We start from the raw sequence: 9,101 nt of genomic DNA, 5'->3' as shown, positions 1-9,101 counted from the left end.
GATGGAACCAGACATACATGTTTGGGCAGGTGAATCTCTCCTTGGTGCTTACCTTAGGGTGAGTTGAATCACTCTCTGGGCTGCACGTATTACATTGGTTAGATCTCCTTGAACTGTCGTGGGCTCAATTCAGTTACTTAAACATAGGAATCTTCTGAGATGCCCTGAGGACCCTAAGACATTAACGTGGAATTGCCAGGTGTGACGCAAGACCAGTAACTTCTGAAGTGGAAGCCAGAGGTCTGACAGAGTACACCACAGTGTCTACATTGCCAAAGGAGGCCTGTGTTTAAGCTAGTGAGTTTGTTTCTCATCTTACACATGGAAACTTGTAAGTAAGTAGACAACTACAGTCAGGTGCCTTAATCCAAAGCTAAGTCCAGCCCTCCGTTCATCAGTTTTGTTAATTGTGGAAGGCTACAAGACAGATAAATTTTTCAGGGGTCTGCTACTTGCTCTCATAACTCTTTATGTTTGAGGAATTACTGACTCCAAGCACCACAGGAACCACCAACACTGCATGAAGGTGTTCCTGACATCCCCCAGCTCAGTTCCAGAGCCTGTTTTGATGGCCCAGCTTGCTTAGCCTTGCCCAGCCCCACAGCTCAACTGATCAAGGGAATTCTCACAAAGGTTTCTTTGCTCAGAAATGTTAGATATGCCTGGTAGACACTGGACAACACTGCACTGTGAAAACATAGCAATGATTTCAGCAATCTAAATCCATAGAATCCAAGTTCTTTTTACACACATTTGATGAGTTATATCAAGCATCCTTTTATTAGCCACCATATTCTACTCTGCCTCTTTAATGCATTATCCAATTGGCTAGTTATTTTTTCTATAAAGTAAACATCCAGGAAAGCTCCAGTCATTACAAGAATGTGTTTACTTTAGGCTATATATCTTTATGTGCCATATTTGGATGTTTTCTGGTCTGTATATCATCCTCCCCACATGACATGTATCCTGTTGTCCTGGTTTGAGGTAAAACCTGTTCAGTAATTGTATTTCTTAGCTAGGCCTCTTCTAACTCTCCAAAATTAACAGCCTGTTGTGTCTGAAATGGTTCGTTCAGAGTGGTAAGACAGTTAGTGCCAAGGAATGGCATGCAGAGAGGCTCTTGCTTATACTTATTGCTATGACAACCAAGGTCAGCTAATTTCGTTATTTGTCCTGTTGGAGGGTTGGAAATGGAAAGGCATAGAGGGATCCCACCTGCGGGGAGGAGCGGACAGGACAGGTGACCCAAAATTGACCAACAGAGTATTCCATCCCATCTGCCCCATGCTCAGTATAAAAGCTGAGGGATCAAAGGGTCAACTCTTCCTTCAGTGGCTGATGTCCGAGGAGGACCCTGTCTGTTCATGTGTCTTTGATCCCAATCCCCGTCTGTGGAATCCAGTTCCAACCCGCCACTGAGTCCAGCCTGGGACTTCCCCAGCGCCTGCCAGTGATGTCATCGTGGGAGCTTAATGCGGTTTTGTATATACTGTATCTATTTAATTATTTTCCTTTTTATTTTTATTATTAATATTTCATTAAAGTAGTTTAGTTTCTTCTAAACTCGTAAATCTCTCTTTATCTCTCCCCCTCCTCCCCGTGTGTGAGAGGTTGGGGGGAGCACCTGTCGCCAGCCATTGGCCAATTTGGCCAAAACCACGACACCTGTGTAGGCTTCTTAGTTCTTTGGTAGACTACAGACATCCCATGTGTTAATCTAGTATCTGACTGCCTATCAGACAGTCTCAAGCTTCTCGTTTCTTAGCTGCTCAGCTACAAGCTTTAAATTTTGTAACTGCAAGCCTTCATAGAAATGGAAGGACTATGCTTTAGTCTACGCTGCTGGTCCACATACAGGACCTCACAAGAACCTGCAGATATTCCTCCAGTCTTCCCATGGAGTCAGACCACTTGAATAGCTGTTGCTTTTAGAAGCCTACTGGCTGATGACTGTCACTTTGCAGTGTGACAGGTAAAAAGCTATTTCTTCACACAGTGTTCAAAACCACAGGAAATGTACAGGAAAAAAAAATAAACACACCAGAAAAGAACCCCAAACTTACTATGGAAGTTATCTGACTTTCAATTTTTGAAGTAGTGCACCAATTCTTCTGGATAGTAGCTGTGAAGAAATGCTTGATGCAAAATGCTTTGGCTACTGGCCATACATCTACGCTTTCACATCATAGAGGTGAAATTCATTATAATAATCCTCAATGTTTTTTTTCTTTTATTAGAAAGCTCTATTTTTCAAGACTGGACTGTTGCAGCATACTCTACCTTGGCCTAATCTGATCCAACTCCTCAACCGCATTTGATGAGATAGACCCTAAATTATGCATACTTACTGTTTTAGTAATAAAAGTCTTGACTTCCCAATGGTTTTGAGACAATCTATCTTGGAAATACAGGAGTAAAGTCTTGCTAGGGTATCTGGGAACAGCTCCCAAGTACATTCATGTGAGTATGAAGCAGCACTAAAAGACTAAATGGCTTCTCAGTTGTGATTAATGGGGTGAAATCCTCTTGGCAGCCGGTCACCAGTAGTGTCCCTCAGGGCTCAGTTTTGGGGCCAGTTTTGTTTAATATCTTTATCAATGATCTGGATGAGGGGATTGAGTGCACCCTCAGTTTGCAGATGACACCAAACTAGGTGGGAGTGTTGATCTGCTTGACGGTAGGAAGGCTCTACAGAGGAACCTGGACATACTGGATGGATGGGCCAAGGCCAACTGTATGAGGTTTAATAAGGCCAAGTGCCGAGTCCTGCATTTCAGTCACAACAACCCCATGCAGCGCTACAGGCTTGGGGAAGAGTGGCTGGAAAGCTGCCCAGCAGAAAAGGACCTGGGGGTGCTGGTGGCCGGCCAGCTTAACATGAGCCAGCAGTGTGCCCAGATGGCCAGAAGGCCAACAGCATTCTGGCTTGTATCAGGAATAGCGTGGCCAGCAGGACGAGGGAAGTGATCGTGCCTCTGTACTCGGCACTGGTGAGGCCTCACCTCGAGTGCTGTGTTCAGTTCTGGGCCCCTCTGTACAAGAGGGACATTGAAGCGCTGGAGCGTGTCCAGAGGAGAGCTACCAGGCTGGTGAGGGGTCTGGAGACCAGGTCATATGAGGAGAGGCTGAGGGAGCTGGGCATGTTTAGCTTGGAGAAGAGGAGGCTGAGGGGAGACCTCATTGCCCTCTACAACTACCTGAAAGGAGGTTGGAGAGAGGTGGGTGTTGGCCTCTTCTCCCAGGTGAATAATGACAGGACCAGAGGAAATGGTCTGAAGTTGTGGCAGGGGAGGTTTAGATTAGATATCAGGAAGAATTACTTTACTGGAAGAGTGGTCAGGCACTGGAACAGCCTGCCCAGGGAGGTGGTTGAGTCACCATCCCTAGGGGTATTTAAGAAACGTGTAGATTTGGCACTTCAGGGCATGCTCTAGTGGCAGAGATTGTAGGGGGTTTTTTTGTGTGTGTATGGTTGGACTTGATGATCTCAAAGGTCCTTTCCAACCATGAAGATTCTATGATTCTATGATTTCAGTACTACTCACTTGACACAGTACAGAGACTGAGTTTTTGCTGTTCAGTCAAAATTGATTTTGTATAATATAATAGTTGTGTTTATTAAAGAGCATCATATGCCTGTAGCCCTGAAAAGTATTTATGTGTTTGCAGCCAGTGTTGCATGTACATTTAGTAACACAGCAGCATAGAGCAATATAGTTTAAACGTCTAGTTTACAAAGTTTCAGTGCTGTTCAGTTTAAAATGATGTAACTCTTAACTGCAGAAGAGTCATTTAGGAAGAAAAATCTTAAAAAGAATTAACACACTGCCATAGTTCTTAAACGCATTCCTGTTTCTTGGTGAGCCAGTCTTTGCCTTGCAGTAAAGGAGACCAATATTGGCATGAGCTGAAACCAAGAAGAAATAAGTATCTGAACTGAGGTGTCATTCAACTGCTTTTTGAAATACAGATTTAGCAAGCACTAACTTGTCATGCTGTATGATTTTAGCAGGTGTAATTCTTATCAATTTACCTATGGGAAGTGATCGAAAGATATGATGATAGAAGTAATTTTGCAGGGTATTCTTCCCTGACTGACTTTAATGTCTAAAAAATTCAACTTTCGTGTACATAAAACTCAGCATTGCATTTTCATTTTTTAATAGTAGTGCTTTTTATTTCTTCATTTAAGCCCCTGTGGATCTTTCTTTTCATAGAAGATGTGGCATTTTGCCAGGGGTTTTAAAATAGTAGGAATTTGAAGAGTGAAGGGAAATGCTTCAGCTGTGCCTGAACTGAAGAGATAGGATGACTGTATATGAAAAGTCACCATACATGTCTCTAGAGTACTGTCAGCTCTAGTCTGAGCCACAGGATTCAAGCTTTCGAGCCATCCTGTGGAGACTGGATGAAATTGGTTTCAAAATGATAAGAGTGTATCACAAATAGAAATTCAGAGCAGTGAAATTATGTTTCTGCTCCTTTTTATACTGCATCAGAGACCGCAAACTGGGATTTTCACAGGTACACACCTCTTAGGCTTGAGATCCAGTCTATCCAGATCCCATTTAAATTGCTAAATCTTGTTCATCCCTGTGAGTGATCCAGTCCCTCTGTTTTCCATAATTTTCTACCCTAAAAATGCCACAAACTCACTGGGCAACTCCCTGTTTGGCCTGTAACTTTCCTGGACACGCACCTTCACCTGTTCACACAGGCACAGCAGACTCTGTGGAGACAGGCCGATTTCTTCAACCACTGCAAACCAGGGCTTGGTTCCTGCCTAAAACAGAGTTGAAGCCTGTGGCTCATGAGCTGCACGGCTGGTGTTGGCAAGGAGAACACTCCTGTCCTCTCTCCAGCACCCCTGAGTCTTCTCCCTCAGCTTTGTACCCTTCTTGCCAGTCAAGCCCATGTCCCCTGCCCGGGACAGGAAAAGCGAGGATGTATCCACCTTCCACTATCTCCCTTCTCAGGAGAGAGGCAACTTCTTTTCCCTTCTGTCTTTGCCCATCCTTTCTTCCACCAATTCAGAAGGCACTTTTGAAGACAGGGAGATCACCTGTAAACTCTTGTCTCATCGTCTGGATAATGGAGAGGTGCTTGTGTCCTCCCAGAGTAAAAGACAGCATTTCCAAGATGTCATTTCCAATGAAATAGCATTCCAGAAGGGTGTTTCACTTTTCTTCTCATCCCCATCGCCTTCGGTGTTTCAGGGTTTGAAGTGGGTTTACTGGTTCCCTTGAAGGAGGGTTTGCAAGGCTGGGAAGGCTTTGCAGCCCCTGCCATCCAGGTACGAGGAAGCATCCAGACACCATGTGTCCCCTCCTAGGTTACAATAGGATTGTCATCCCTACCCCACGCAAATATAATATAAATTTCTAGGCTCGCATTGAAGTTACTCCCCATCCCCCTCCAAAGTAAGAAGGGCCAAAGGATTTGGAATTCCACTTTTCCTACAAAGGGACGTTCAGGATTTGCCCACTTCTTGGAAACACAGTTACAAAAGCGTAAAGGGAAAACGACTGGAGTTTAGGTTTCTGATTTCCCACCTCACACTAGACCCTACCACAGAATAAAGGAGAACAATTCAGAATCCTTTATGGGATAAAAAGAATTTGTCATACTTGAAACAGGAGATGACTAGGGTCTCCAGAATTCAAGAAAGGTCATTTCAGGTTCTCTAACACCCTTTCCATCTACAAAAGAAGCAGAAATGAGAATGATTTGGTATCTACGGCTAGAATAGAGGAAGATTATATATCTTCACAAGTATTCCTCAGCACTACACTACACCAGCAGGCATATTTTGGACCTGACAACACTGTGTTTGTCATTTCAGTAGTCAGTTACTAGCTGCCTTTAAAGCCATTCTGAATGTACAGAGAATGCATATAACTAGTGGGATCAAGAGAGAAAGAAGGAAAGGGTGTGGAAGGCCACATTTTTTCAAGAAAAACAGAGTTGCAACTTCTTGTCTGAGAAAATTGAGGAAAAATTTTTTTGCCTGATAGGCTGTGATGTCCTGGCAGGGATGAAGAATGCTGTTGCACAGCTTTCCACTGGGAACAGCTATTCATCAACAAGTGGAAGTAAAATATGACAGCTTAGCAGTTTGCATTTAACAGACAGAATAAAGAAGTAGGTTGTTACGCAGTGAAGGAAGCAGTAGCAGAAACACCCGAGTCTAATTTAGGTGGTGATTTTTTGCAAGCAGCGTCCCCAACTGCTAGCGAGTACTTGGGTGTCTTGAGATGAAATGCTGAGGGTGTAAGTCTATTACACAAGGCTATTTTCAACGGACTGTATGCTTGTATATGTTTGGAAATATGCTTGTGAACAGTGAAGGGGCATTAAAACAGAAGATGGCTGGTTTAGGCACTGAGACAGCTCGTTCTGCCACAGTGAGGAGCACGGACGCTACCAGTGTAAGGCTGCTGGCTCTTCTGCAGAGATTTTAAAATGAGGAAGGGGTTTGCTGCACTGAAGGCAATGCCTGATGTGACCTCAGGGAAAGCTGTTAAATGAATCTAAAGCAGTAATAGAGTTAATTTACCTAAAATTAGATATCCCAGAAGATTCAGCCTCTTTGGGGTAGAAACAGAAATGCTCCGTCAAATTTGATTGCATGCACTGACTGCATAGCAAAGAAAATCTCAGCACAGCCTAATGAAAATTGGAGTGACACTTACAGTATCCATTATACATATTATCAAAAGTTGAACATTCAGTAATCACCAATACAAAGAGGCTGAAAGGTAAATCCTGGTCTGCTGACGTGGGGCAGAGTTGGAAGTGTGTTTGCTCAGCAGCACAGACGTGACGGAGCCATGCTTTGAACTCAAGGAGCAGTGAGGGACACCTGGATGTCTGCAAGTGTTTGGCCGACCTTTCTGCAGGGTTAATATTGCACAGAGTTTGTTAGACTGTCTGTTAAAAAAAAAAATAAATTGGCTCAGAGCAGTGGGTGATTGTGTTGTCCTAAAACATGAAAACAAGCTTTCTCTGTAAGCAGAAACCAAGCAACTGGAGGCCACAGTGCACATTTTCTGACACTTATGCTAAAAAAAAACAACCCAAAACTTTTTATCTCGCAGACATACAGGTGAAGTGACAGCTTTGTGCCAGCAACTTATGGCCAGATTTCATCCCTCAAAAATGGACTGCTTGCTTCAGGAGCATAGTCACTGTAGGCTTCCTGGATAGTTTTGGAGAAGGTAGCCACCTCCAGAAGTTGACAAAGATCTTAGCTAGGCTGATTTACATTAACAGCATAAGGCTCTCTTTTTACTTTGACTGCTGAGAGGCTTTGGAAGAAACAAACTCTGTGAAGGAGTTTCAGTTAAGTGCCTACTTATAGGTGCTGCATAGGTGTAAATAAGATTGATATAGATTTTAATTAATAATTAGTAGATGAAAAGAAAATGTATCAAAATATATTTTAAAATCTCTTGTGTCCCCAGATACCCAATGACGTTTTCTTTCCTTAAATGTCAGCAATGGCCTCAGCATCACTAACACCCTGGTTTAGGCTAAGGTATTTCTGAGGCATGTCTCTACATCCCGATTTTCAAAATACTTAGGCAGCGAGCTCCAGTGAAGGCATTACACTTCCACTGAAATCAGTTCAGTGCTGAAGAGGAGCCTGGCTCTTCACTCCTTGCACAGGGCCAACTGCAGCAATGCCGCTGTGCACTTAACAACCTCTCTCCAGCTTCCGCAAGTAACTACGTGGTGATGCTAACACCTAGATCTGTTGCTGCAGCTCAAGTTGTCATTTACTTACACTGTAATCAACTGTAATACACTGTAATCATCAGCTTGTCAGACTGTATACCAAACTTCTGGTAGCTGATGACTACCAGAGCTGGGGCCTGCCATCCCCAGCCTCCCACACCCTTAGGGGTCAACTGTCCTTCCTTAGGGAAGGGGTGTCAGTGGTCCCTTGGGCTGCTCAGCGCTTCATCCCTCTAACATGGGAATAAATCAATCGTCGCTCATGGAAGACTAACTGCAATCCTGTACTCTACATCTTTGGTCATTTCTGTAAAAACACCACAAAACAATGCCTGAAACTGAACCCAATCAGTGCAGAAAAGGTGGAAGTTGGAAGCTCTAGAAATGGGCAAAGCAAACGCCCTGCCTGCACCTGAGGACGTTTATTTTATAAATATAAATATAAAATGAAATTATCTAAATGCCTTCATTCTGTAGTTGAACAATGACTTTATCTCCTGGGAACATCTCTGTGTCCTTAGAAGCCTGTCTAATAGGTGCAATGTGTTGAGCCAGTTCTCGCTTCACAGTCCTGGTCGAATTATTTTGTCTGAAGGAGACAAGAAGAGCAGTCTGACATCTGCCTATAAAGAGAGGTCCATGCATCGCTCCCACACGATCGGTTAAAAAGTGTAACTCAATAATCATATTTACCTCATTTTGTTTCCTCCCCATAAAGATCTGTGAGGCGTTTCTAATTGGAACTTGTTTTGCATGCGGTAAACAACCAAATAAACCAACCTCCTACTCTAAAAAAAGAAAAGTGTTATTACTGGGAGGTGACAGTCCATGAATTACTGGGGGGGGTGAGCGTATGTTGTCCTTGGACAACGAGTTGCTCTTTAATTACTGTTACATGAGACATCGCAGACGAGACATCTTTTGCCAAGGTACCACGAAGGAAACACTGGGTGAAGGAAAAATCATTTTTATTTCCTCGCCTTCCCCCCGACCCCTCTCCGGGGATCGCTCCCTCCCCTCGGCCGCTCCGCAGGGGCCGCTGCCCGCCGGCCCCGGGCTCCCCGAGGGCGGCACTGCGGGGGTGGGAAAGGGGCAACGCGCAGCTCCTCCGAGGGGATGGATCCAGCCGTCGAGTCCCTCCGTGGGCTGCTCAGAAACGCCGTTTCGGAGAAAGGGTGCAGGGCAGCGGCGAGGGTCGCACCTCCGAGGGGGTGGACACCGGAGCCGCGGCGGGGTGCAGGGGCCGCCTGCGGACGGGATCTCCGCCCTAAGGGGCCGGCGTGTGTGTGTGTGACGACCCCGAAGGGGGGTCAGGGTCCACCTCTCCCCCGAAGAGCCCCCACCCCGCTGCTGCCCCCTCT

At 44.8% G+C, this 9,101-nt stretch overlaps 1 protein-coding gene across 1 annotated transcript in view; it reads left to right on the top strand.

The window, feature by feature from the left end:
* The first annotated feature begins 1,589 nt into the window (after nt 1-1,589).
* KL (klotho) overlaps nt 1,590-9,101 on the top strand; it is a 57,250-nt gene continuing 49,738 nt past the window's right edge. Inside the window, exon 1 of the mRNA XM_074572952.1 lies at nt 1,590-1,602. The gene's annotated coding sequence lies outside the window, so the exon portion shown is untranslated. The remainder of the gene's footprint in view (nt 1,603-9,101) is intronic.

This window comes from Larus michahellis, chromosome 1 (assembly GCF_964199755.1).
Source record: "Larus michahellis chromosome 1, bLarMic1.1, whole genome shotgun sequence".
In the NCBI taxonomy this organism is placed as follows: Eukaryota; Metazoa; Chordata; class Aves; order Charadriiformes; family Laridae; genus Larus; species Larus michahellis.
Note: the sequence above shows the minus strand (reverse complement) of the source record. Positions and strands in the feature narration are given on the sequence as shown.